The 12,456-nt window shown below is 37.1% G+C and overlaps 1 long non-coding RNA gene across 3 annotated transcripts in view; it reads right to left on the reverse strand.

Moving 5' to 3' along the window:
* The window catches only part of LOC148190008 (uncharacterized), a 114,729-nt gene that overhangs the window by 36,541 nt on the left and 65,732 nt on the right, over window positions 1-12,456 (reverse strand). The window contains exons 3-4 of one of the 3 annotated variants that reach the window (XR_015776149.1): window positions 2,223-2,348; window positions 991-1,984 (exon numbers count right to left, since the gene is read on the reverse strand). This is a non-coding gene — a long non-coding RNA (uncharacterized LOC148190008). Of the gene's footprint in view, window positions 1-990; window positions 1,988-2,222; window positions 2,349-12,456 lie in introns of those variants that run through there. The other 2 variants (XR_015776150.1, XR_015776148.1) reach the window with 2 other exon arrangements.

Below are 12,456 nucleotides of genomic sequence, written 5' to 3' on the forward strand. Positions count from 1 at the left end.
TTACTTTGATAGACCCAGGCTAGCTGTTATCCCCTGCTTCCAGTTTTTATGCTGAGCTAAGCTAAACGCCTCCTGGCAGCTCAATACTTGACACATAAACATGAGAGTGGTAGCCTATTAATCTTCTCAACTAAGTCTCTGCAAGGAAATAAAGAAGTAAAAATATCTAAAATGCCAAATTATCCCCTTAAAAGTTGTATTTCTTCACGTGCTCCTTGATTACGTATATAAAATGATGGAAAAGTAAATCAGAAGCTGTCATAACCTGACATACATTTGTATATGTAGAACGCAAGCTTGCCAGTGTGACCTGTGTCTAGTTGACGAGGGCATACAGAGGGCTCCTTGTAAGATAGTATTTCGTCTTTCAGTCATGCACCTCTTTGAAGCCCCCCAGGCCTAGAAGGCCAGGAGGGGGATCAAAGCTAGCAACAGAATAATTTGTCCAGTGTGCCTGTCAGTTTTAAGAAGATCTAAGCCATTTCATCTACAAACAAAACACAACAAAGGTAACACAGAGCAGAAAAAATGCTATAATGAAAAAAAGTGACATGCCTCTCACTCTAGCCTTTAATCAGATATTTCTGTTGCCACCGGACATTAATGTCAGTGTTCTGCAATCCTGCAGTGGTGCATGGAGATTCATAGAGGGGGGTAATTACTTGAGAGAGCTTTCAAGCTGTTTTCCTCCTGTCATATACAGTTACGTGATTTTTCATTTATTTCTTTATGTGTGCCATAATTAAACACATGGTCATCACTTTGCAATATGCTATAAAATGCTTTATCTGAGGCTGCTGTTAGTTTAGCAGCCCATTTTGAATTGATGATTATTAATTGTTTATGGATGCAGGGGGCAGGGGGGGGGTGAACTGCGGGAAGTAAGCATCTTATATTGGTTGTCACATTTGAGTGCATGTAGACTTCATATCTGTTGTGCTTCAATGATTACTCATTAACATCCATTTATCATTTAATGTCAGGCTCATTTATTCACTCCTAGATTACATACACGGCCTCAGAGCATGCTGCTAGTGCATGTTAATGGTTGTGCTGTTGCCACTGGAAGCTGTGGTTTTAAGGGGCAACATTTCTCCAAATGCCTCTCAGGTGAAAGTTAATGATGGTGTTGCTGTTAGTGTGTGTGGTATAAGCATTACCACAAGCACCGTAACTGAGCCTTGCCTCACAATAAGCTTTTTTCCACTCTTTGTTTTTTTCCGCCTACCCATAGTTCATTTTTACAGTTAATATTTCATTATCAAGTCACACATTTATCTGGAGATTAAGTAACCTGAGCACTACTGTTACTAGAAAAGAACATATTATTACATATTTTCAGTAAATGTAATTTCTGACATTTCTAGAGCAAAGCATGGTAAAATACTTCCATTTCTAATGTTTCATTGAAAAATAATGACTGGGACATGTCTTGTAAACTGTCAGAAAAAGTATGCATCAGTAGATGATGCCACAATTATTTGAAGGAGATGGAACTACAGGTGTGCGTGCAACGTTTTCTCATACGATCATATGCTTTTCTAGGAATTAGCACCTCAGGAATGACGTTACATACTTTACGTTAAGTTAGGTTAGGTTAGGTTAGATTTGGTTAGGTTAGGTTGAGGCGAGTCAGGGTATTATGATTAGGTTAGGGCTGAAAACGACTCAGAATTATGTCAGTGTAATTGGATTTGGCTTTTCAATACGAGTATTCAACAATTAATTTTGTTTTCCATATGAAGTTTTAAAGTTTGAAAATGCTCCAGGGGAAGTTCAGTGTAACAGCAGCATTCACATAATACAGGAAACAATCGAACAATGCCAACGACAGATTGCAAACGTGCAACATTTCTTGCCAACACTAGATATAGAACTAAAGCCAGACAGTGTATTAACTTGCTGTGAGCTGTAACCTCAGCACTGCTATGCAGAAGAGCAGTCTTCTTCTCCCTCCATGCCAAGTATCTCCTCCATGCTGCAGCTGCTTCAATCAAAGAGTAACATGAAAGTCAAGAGCACTCACTCTGAAGCAAAATCTGGAGACCAAAACATCCCCAGAAGTACACTGCGCAGCACAATGACAAGCGAAAACAAAAAATGACTGCTCAACTTGAAACAGTCTCAGTGGACTTAGAGTGTCAGAATGATAATTTGAATCTCTGACTCTTAAGGGGCAGCCCTAGGTTAGGTTTAAGAAATGAAACATGGCAGGAACATACCTTAAAATGCCTCACAGTTCACGTGGTTTCAAACACCAGTCACCTGGGGAAAGTCTGGGAGATGGTGGTTCGGTGGAGGGAGGGTGTTCCTGTATGTTTGATCCTTCCATCGCCTGCAAGCAGCACCTGCATGCAAAGAATAAACAAACAGCCCTCTTCAGTAAAATAAACAGCAAGAACGAAAAGATGACAACGAACATACAGTATATAACAGACCTAATAAGCAACTTGAATTAACAATTCATGTCTGAAATGGAGCAGGAAGATGAAATGTGCTTGTCTATACTAATCCATATTCAATAAAATCCAACTATCAGTGTCCCAACAACTTAGTCACTATGTTCATCTTTTTCATATATTATCAACAACCTCACCCAATCAAAAATGTGAAAAAGAAAAAAAATATGAATTTAAAAAAAAAACTAATAGCATTTCTGTAAGCGTGCTCAGCATTCCCTTTCCTCATTTCTACATCTTACAGCAGTTCTTTGTTTGGATATTTAATATTGTCTGATATTTTTACTTTGTTTGACTTCTTCCTCCAATCCGTTCCATTAAAAAAATCACCCCACAAATTGCTATGCACATGTAACTTGTGTCATGTTTCGTGTTCCTACTGCCTCAAAGTTGCCCAAAAAAAAATAATTGATTGCAGATTTTATGTATTACTCAAACATGTAATTACTTGTATTTTTTTTCAGATTATGGGCCACATTATTAAAAAAATACTGCTACTATAAAAAAAATTATTTTAAGTGAATCTGCAAGATCTGAATTTGAAAAAATGTCAATACATGAAATTTTTTTCTCCTTATTATACTAGTTGTTCTGTTAAAAAATACAAAAGCTCATTCTGTCAGAAAGCCTCGCTTTCATATTGGCACGTTTGAGTTTTTCTTGCCCATGCCTCATAAAAAAATTGATCTGCACATCATGATTTATGGAGCAGCAACTGATAATTTATTGGTTAATTAGTTACAGCATTTTTATGTGAGGGCCCTGATTTAATTATGTCTCTTCACTGTAGAGCTGCACGGAGATAAAAATTCCCCCAATAGAGCCATCAAATTCTGCCCCACTGCTGTATCTGAGCCATCGGCCCTGAGCCTAGCTACTGGACTAATGTTGTGCTTCCTGAGTCTGTCCCCCCCTTCAGAAAAAATCTCTGGTAAATTAAGAAAGAATGTAATTTAATTTGACTTTAAGTGTCATTAGACTGTAAATGTAATTTGGAACCACAAAGTGAATCTATATTAGATCATACACTATTATCCTAAAATGACTAGTATCGTAATAGTAACAGCCACAGCGAATCCTGCAGTACTTAATGCATTTATGCTTACAATATATGTTTGGCCAGCTTTTTACGTTGCTCTTTTTCAATCCAATGGCCAGAAAAAAATGCTGGCAGTATACATTTCTGCAAATGATTAATATGTTACATTTGAACATTATTATGTAGAAAATATATTTCACTTTTTTGTGGCAATGAAAAACACTGATCGGTCCATGAAAAACTGCTTTTGGTGGCTAAAAAGCCAAAGGAAAAGCTCCTACAAGCCACTAAAACACAACCAGTTTGCATGTATGTTGGTCTCATACAGCAGTCTGCAGCTTGGCCATCAACCATCCCCTCCTCCTCCCCATGACAAAGCCAGTTGCTATACTACATCATTTTAAAAAATGTTGTTATGATTATGTATGAAACATGCAAATGAGACTTATTCACGGTTTGCAGAAACAGACAACGCCATTTTTTTTCTTAATTGTGACTGCTTTCTTCAATAAAATGATTAATAAAATTAGAACACCTAAAATGATATGCCTCACTCTGTCAGTATATTTTACATGGGTGGCATGAATAATTGTAAACAACTAAAGTCATATACAAACTGTACAGTACAGAAGTGCCTTGCATAATATCTTATCAGTCCTAATTCACAAAAAATGTGTTTATTAATAAAAACACAAAGTACACTTTATTCTTGTTTTGCTGTTTTTGCCATTTCCAATTAGGCTAATTTCAACAGAATCAGGAAAAAAAAATTAATAGAAACAAAACATCAACAATAGTGCTGTAATGATCAGGGGTTTTTTTTGCAAAGCCAGCACTGTATACAGAAAGGAGGCAAATCAGAGTTGGAATAGTAGTATCACAAGGTCACTGTGGGTCTTTAGATTTTGTGCTTATATATGGCATTATTTTCTAAAACAGTGTTTTAGTCTTAGTAGGGTTTTCAACTAAAGACCTCTTCAAAAATCGGTCATGTCCCCTAAAACGTCTGACCTTGGCTATACTGACTTGTATATGTGCAGAGTTTGTCACCAGAGAGGTGCTTTTACATTTCTCTACTGAAAGCAAAGATGAAGTGTGCACTTCCCTAAAATCAGAGATTCAAATTTATGCCGGGCAATCTGGATCAGGTACATCACAAGCAATAAAGCCAATCGAGTCAAAAATGGAAAACAAATCGATGGAGGAGCAGACTTCAACAAAACACCAGCAAAGAAACCTGAAACCTCCAGCACAGAGCAGCCTTATAACACGTAGAATAAAAATCTCAGCCAAAGGAAATAACTTTCTCCAAATTTTGATTAGACCTCTGGTATATAGATACATAAAAGCACTATGAAAACACTGTTACAATGACGCAGACAGCCTATTATTGTATATTTTACAACCGCTAATATTGTGTAAATCACCATTTGCTTTAATCTGGGCAGGGCAAACGCCAAATCTAGAATTTCTCAATAAGGGAGAAAGAACAGATTTATTTCTGGCCCCTATTCAACGTTATATTTAAAATACTTTCTTTGTGTGTAAGCAAAACACTTATCATAGCAGATCATTTCTACATACTTTAAGACATGTCTGGAGGGGGACTTTAAGAAGTGGGCTGAAGCTTCAGAGACTATGACTCAGCAGCTCCCTGAGTCACAGGGTCACTGTGGCCAAAATATGTAGGCTATGACACCATTAGTTTATTTCATCATTAGGGGTGACAATGACATCAGAAGGTCAATGGTCACCTTAAACAAAGGATGGGGCCCTATAAACACAGTGTCCATGTACAGCATATTACTCCATCATCCTTAGAGGGATACACATCTCCAGCTCACACTGCTCATAATACCTAGCCACATTATCTATTACAAGTTTTAAAAAAAACAAAACATAGGTTAAGATGGGGGAAGATGTCCCAACCCCCTTAATTTTCTCTCCTAACCAAAGACTTGACCCTTCCATAATCTTGAACGAAGCACAAAACACGAAGGAAGGGGTGAGAGACCTTTGTCTCCTTGAGACCTTGACTAAGAGACCCTAGTTTTAACCCTTCTCCAATGAAGGAGCATGGAGAGCCCTTTGTCCTTTGCAAACATCAACCCTTTTACCACTTTGAAAGGGCAGAGAACAAGGAGTGAGAGTCCTTTATCTTTTGAAGACAACAAGCCTTTGACCATCAGAAGGAAGCTAAGACAAAATGATGACAGCACTTTGTTTACTGAAGCACAGAAACAGCCCACAAAGAGGAGAATCAAGGTGAGACGTTGGTCACCTGCAGAAAAGATCTCCTCTGAGTCCCTTGACTGGAATAAAATAGCGAGAACAAATATGAGATGAGGAGAGAAAATGACAGACAGAAGAAACAGGCATTCAAAAGATATTTAAGGGAGCTAGTCGAGCGCACAAAGCGTTGGTGAATTAAGGAAGAAAAAAGAAGGATAAAACATCCAAAAAAGTCAAAATAATTTTTTAAAAAAACTTTAAAATAGAAACAAAAAAAACACACAAAACTTAAAATTATTTAAAATAAAAATAAAAACACCCCAAAAACTCAAATCAATAAAAATAAAAAAAGACTTAAATGTTTAAAAATGGTTGTGAATCTACTGATTGACTAATAAACTAATTGTTTAAGCTGTACTTGTATTAACTCTTTGGTTATTTAATTTATAACAAAACATATTTCATTAACTCTTCACATGTTTTTAATGCAAATAATCTGACTGTCAGATATATGTACTGAAGTAAAACGTACAATATTTCCTCTGAAATGTGGTAAAGTTAAAGTATAAATTAGCATGAAAAGAAAATAGTCCAAGCATGTTTGGTTGCACTATGGAGACATAAGGTTCATCTTAGTGACACCGTTACGTTGGTGTAAAGTCCACAATTACCAAAATATTGTTGCAGCAAATGACATTTTCACTTTCTGTGGTCAATTGGTCTAAGGCATTATTTTTGAGGTGGTGTTTATGAGTGGGCTATGTTAAAAAAAAAGGCCCTATTTGGTCAGCAGGTTTCTGTCAGTTTTCATCAAAACTTACAAACATGCTAACACTGTTGCTATATTTAGGTTCAAACACGAGGCTAGCTCAATATGGTTATATCTGTCCTCAGCAGTCTTTATCATTAGTGTATTGTATTGAGATGAGAAGTGGACCAAAGAGCTCACCAGCATCAGTGCTGTAGATCAGCACTATTTTTTGCATCTCTGCTCAGCAAAATCGGTATTGAGAGTGCATATCAACATCATCATAAAAATCAAAAGGATGCAGTTTGTCACGCAGAATGCGTGACCAGGGTAAATCAGAAAGAAAGTGTCATCACCTTAAAAACTTTTTTTTTCCAAATAATGTAGTCATTTGCAAGGTCATCGGTTGAATTACGAATAATTTTAAACCTAGTAGGGAGTAGGAGTAAATTTTTAGTTATATCTTAGCCATCCGTCAGAACTAACTTGTATGGTGTAACCACTGAAATTAAGTTATAGCGTAAATCACCTCCCACAATATAATTAAGCTACGTTCAAACTTCCGCACAGCTGGTGCAACAGACCCCTGGATCATTCTGAGCCAAATAAATTATTTAAACAACTGGGTACTGACCTCCACACCCACAAGCATGCCCACACTTCATTCCAACATCAAGCCTCATCCAGGCTTACTTGTTGCTAAATTGTTCATTGTGCCAAAGCAGCTGGATCATTCTGCCTCTGCTCATGTGTTCTTGTCTTAATTTTTTATTTTCATTACCTTACTTTGTGTATTTGCTGGCCCCTGCTGACTGTTTGCATCTGGGTTCACATAGCAGGAGGCTTGAGGCAGTAATGCCATGTTCTCATTCTGAGTTATTGTTGCTGGCTTTCCTACTTCTGATTTGCATTCTTGCCAACTTTATTGGTGAAATCTGGACTTGGAAACTCAGATTTCCATGAAGATCCATTAAATCTGACTAGCCACTTCAACTGCAAACAATAATTAGACTCCAATTGCTACTTTCACCACCTGATATTTTGCTTTTTGGGGTATTTCATGCATGGCTGTGAGGAGAGTAAGGTGTGTGTGTTCTTGTGTGTATGTGTGTGACTATCTATAATACTAATGAATGATGCTCAGGTTTTCAGAAATTAAGCACTTTATTGTGTCTCAGTTAGTTCAGTTTTGCTTAAGAAAGTAAACACAGAAAAAACAATGTTGCAGTTGATTTATGTTTTTAAAGTAAACTGTGCTCTGTGTCATCGTAGTGAGCCTACTTTTTATAGAACGGTGAGCGGTGTTTCGTTTCCATCTGTGCTGCCCAGAGCTCTCCGCCCATGTGCTGGCAGGAAGCTAAAGTTAATGCTAACATTAATGTTACCTTGTGCCAGGTCCGCTCAGTGGACTGGATGCTTTCTGCTGAGATGCTGGGGTACTGACTTTGTGGTATTGTGGTAATTTCATTTGGTTTTACAAAAGACGCACTGTACAGAGTTTTTGTTAGTTTTAGCTTGAAATTATCCCAAACTTCAAACAGTTTCTGTGTATTTCTATATCCTGATTCTCCTCTCTTTTTAATAATCTTTCGGCATTTTGCTATCCACATTATCAACTCACGTCTTCTATTTTGAACATGGATGGATGATTCTGAGGTGTCTTCTTCATGTTACGTTACCCAGGCTTTGCACATTGTGCCACATTAACATTCATCACTGCGAAAGACAGTGCACTGTATATAGTTACGTGCATTAAATGAAGCCTTGATTCAGATAATGTGCATTTTTTGATTTAGTAATTGAGTTCCTTTAGTTTCTCAGGGAACTGTTTCAGCCCATGACCCAATGACATCTCTGTTGAGTGAGTATACCTGTGCAACAAAGCACACAGAGATGAAACAGGCTTGAAACTTTCAACCAGTGTTACGTTAGTGTTAAAACATCTCTCTACTAATCTATATGAACTAATAATTTATGATGTGTAATACATGAGATTTTTCAAGAACTGGTGTAATGTACTAGGCATCATGCCCCCTAAAATTAAGGGCACACAAGCATCTTCCTCTTTTTGATTGCTATATGATTGCTTCAGAGACTTGATATCATAACATTTTCAAATTAAGCCCTTATGCTTTAACTTAGAACAATAAAAAAAATACTTTTCCTGTATTTTTTTTCAATATTAAACTAAGCATGATACAAAGACTTCTAAAAGGTCAAAACAGTTCTGTTTTTATCCTGAATTTTAAACAATTTAATATTTCTAAAGCTTTCTAAGTACCACGAAAAGCCATTTTTGTGTGTTGCAACATCTCATTGGAAGGTCCTTGTTAAAAATCAGACAGGCAGAGAATGGGACACCAATATGCATAGTTAATGGAAGTCATTATTCTATACTACATTTTTTTCTTCTTTAAAGTGCCTGAAAACCTGACTTCAAATCAAAAGTATTTCTGTACATTATTTAACATTCATGACTTAATAAGCAACAATCAAAGTTCAAGGTACTACCTTCGGCAGAAAGTAGCGTGTTTATGTACGGACCGACCTTCACTCTTAGTAAGACAGTGATCGACAAAGTATTTCTTCTGGGCATTTAATACACCCATGTGTGCAATATAAAACTGAGCAGATACACACTAGGACATTTGATAGAAATCAAAAAATAAAAAAAAGCTTTTTTTCTGCTTTGCTTTTGGCAATATAGTAACACAGGTGTAATTTGTAGGAGCTTGAAATTACATTCTGCAGATATGGGAAAAATATATCTTTGATAAAAATCAAAGGAAAACTAAACACTAGAAGTAAAAAAAGAAATAAATAACAGATTGTTTAACCAACATCATCACTTGGTGTTGTTGGGTGTGGTCAAAAGTGTGCCTCATTGCACTGATCAGCCAAGTTAGCAGAGTTTTTCTATTAATTGTACATTTCTGCAAACCACAAATTCGTTACATGTGCATGATTTATAGGTTCCATATCAATGATTCTAAAGTGACGAGTATATGAGTTCACTTTGTCATCAGGAGGTGGAGGGGATGGTGAATGCCTAGGTGAGACGCCTGCCAAGCTACAGACAACTACTTGAGACCAACAAACCACAAAACTAGCTGTGATTTAGTGAATCATTGCTGTTTTTCCAGTGGTTTATAGGTACAAAGCATGGATGACTTTTAGTGACCAGTCGATGTGTTTCTGCTGGGGATGGTGCCACAGATGGTGGTTGTTTTTTACAGGAACATGGCCGTTTTTTCCAGTGGGGATTATGTGTCCAAAACTGGGTATTTTGAGGGAAAATATGATCTTTTCCTAACCACAAGCAAGTGGGTTTTTTTGGTACCTAACCCTAACGACATGTTAACCTGGATGTTGTTAAGACATGAATATTCAATATGTCCGCTAAAGTACAAAGGTATCCATGGTTTGCAGAAATGCCCAATGCTTACATTTTATCTTACTGACATTTGGGTTGTACTGACTAAGCTGCAACCTCTTTGAAAGGCCACTTGAGACTGATTCCAAAAGTCAGTCGATCCCTAAAGACCCTCATGTTAACATGTCCAACTTTATAGCAGAAATAAACATGTTTACAGCCTGGTACAAAAAAAAACCCAAATATTTAGTTTGCTATAGCTACTATTTTTAATACTTGCTTTCCTAAACCACCAGAGCTCAGCAAGAACAGCATTTTTAGTGAGTGTTAAATCACTCTTTGAGTGTGTCCGATTAGTAGCTTGGTGCACTCTCCCTTCATGATAAGTTTTCAGGAGTGATTTTTTTTAAATAACTCCCTGTTAACATTTTTTGAAGCTTAAAGTTACGTATAATCAAGGTCAGGCCACTTTGAGTGACAAGCTGTCTGCCAAAAGTGTCCTTGGTTTCTCAGTCACATTCACCCCTCAATCCTCAACAGCCCTGATATGGTAACTCCTGTCTCCAAAAAAATAAGACAGTAAAATGAGAGTTGACAAACTAATGGGTGACATCACAGTGGCTATATCTATCATTTTTAGTCTTTGGTACTGATGAGTACTGAGGTACTCTTGCTTGTAACTGCAAAGTGAATTTATGCAAGGTGAGTCAAGACGGGAGTTGTGATGGGTGCTCTTTAAACTGACCAGTACACTCCTTTGATTTAAAGTGTAAAAGAGGCAACCATTAAAAATACTTATGAAACCTGTGGTTTCATGCACTTTGCTAATCTATAGCACTTTAGACATTGCTAGCAGCTCCTCCTGTCAGGTGACACCCTGCTCCAGTTGTAGACGCTCATTTGAGAGCAGAACATCAGAGCACTGCACAGACACTGAGCTGACAAAAAGCAGGCATGTCTGTCTCTTTAGATTCAGTTTATTTCCACAGTTTTAACACTGTAAGAATATATCATACATTAAAATGTTTGATTATTCCTGTTGTATCCCTAAATGTAAGCATAAAGTAACAGCCTACTGCTATGCAGTTTTATCAGAGCACTGAATGAGACATGATCCTCAGTTTCTACACTGAACAGAAATATTATTGGCAGTGAAAAGTTCTATGCTTACGGAACCTTTGCCTACCAGAATTGATTAAATCTTCTTTTTTTTCCAATTTTTTTGCTTTCAAGTCCAAAGCAATTTAATGTATGCATTGGTGCAAAACAAACTGGCCTTTAAGTGAAATGCTGGTGCTTAGTACGCCTATTTAATATTTTGTGTTTAGTATTTATCTCAGTTTCTTGATATGCAGCTTGGCCTTATACATGAATTTTAATATAAGGTTAACCACCCTAACACATATGCATAACTTTGAAGGCTTACTGAAAAGTTGCGGAGAAATTGTTCACATAATTTAAAATACATTTTTGTTACAGCAGTAATTGTCATATTACATAATAAATTGCAGTTTTCACTGCCTATGATTTTTAGTAAGCTTGTGTATGTAATGATGCTCAGTCTAGTTTATAATTAATCCCTTGTAGTTTTATCAATAGTTTTCTTGAACTGAGGGTTCACTGCAAGGAACAGGAGATGTCTACAGACAATACAAAGTCCAGGAGAAAGAGAAAAGTCTAAAAAAAAACTCAAGTAGAATGCAAAGATCACAAATGCATTTTCCATCAGTAACAAAGGCACTGCTTGACAAGCTTTTGCTCAAATTCATTTGAGCACGCAACCAACCGTTTTCCCTGGTTGGTGTACCACGATTCAAGATATGACAGAAACTCACCATACAGTAATGACAAGAAAAATGCTGTGTTTAAAAATTTAGGAAGCTGCAAAGAGAATGAAGAGAACAATCATTTCATGATTAGATCTGTCAATCATTAAGCTAATACAACAGCCTGCTGGACTGCAGGACAGCATGCTGGTGGCTGTCACTTTCCATTGAATAGACCTCTTGAGCAAGATGTTCTGGCTAGCAGATGCACAGGAGGCTCACACACAATGGGACAACAGGTAGTGGCTCAAAGTTCATTAAAGGTGGAGAGACACTCCATCATATGGTGCATGGTGCTTCTGGAGATTAAAGTCACTTAATGGGTGAGAATCGAGATGTCTATTTCAGTTAGCAGCGATGGCCTTGAGTATCAGCTCCTATAGCATCATAAATGCACATGCCATCTTCTAACACCTGATGCTACTGTGGCAAAAGAAACTTACAAAAGGCCTCCTGCTTTGGTTAAAAGTCATGCATTGTGGAACAAAACCAGATGCGCCGCTGCCTTTGAAACTGTGAAGCATGGAATGCATATTGTAGTTCCTCAAATTCAGTGACATCTCCAGCCTGAAAAAAAAGGTCTGTGGTTAACACAAGCTGAAAAGATTTTCACCATTAGTTTTAAAACAATAAATATGTCCCTCGTAAATTTTGAGGATTTTAGGTATCTTAAAACAAGCAGTTGCTAACAAGATGACAGAGCATCATCACACCAGACACTTCTTTACAGCCTCATTATGGTGGCAACATGTAGTCATGCGAGTGTAGTTCTAGTAAAG

The sequence above is a fragment of the Plectropomus leopardus genome, chromosome 3, assembly GCF_026936395.1.
Source record: "Plectropomus leopardus strain MGB_pleo_1.0 chromosome 3, ASM2693639v1, whole genome shotgun sequence".
Classification (NCBI taxonomy): Eukaryota; Metazoa; Chordata; class Actinopteri; order Perciformes; family Serranidae; genus Plectropomus; species Plectropomus leopardus.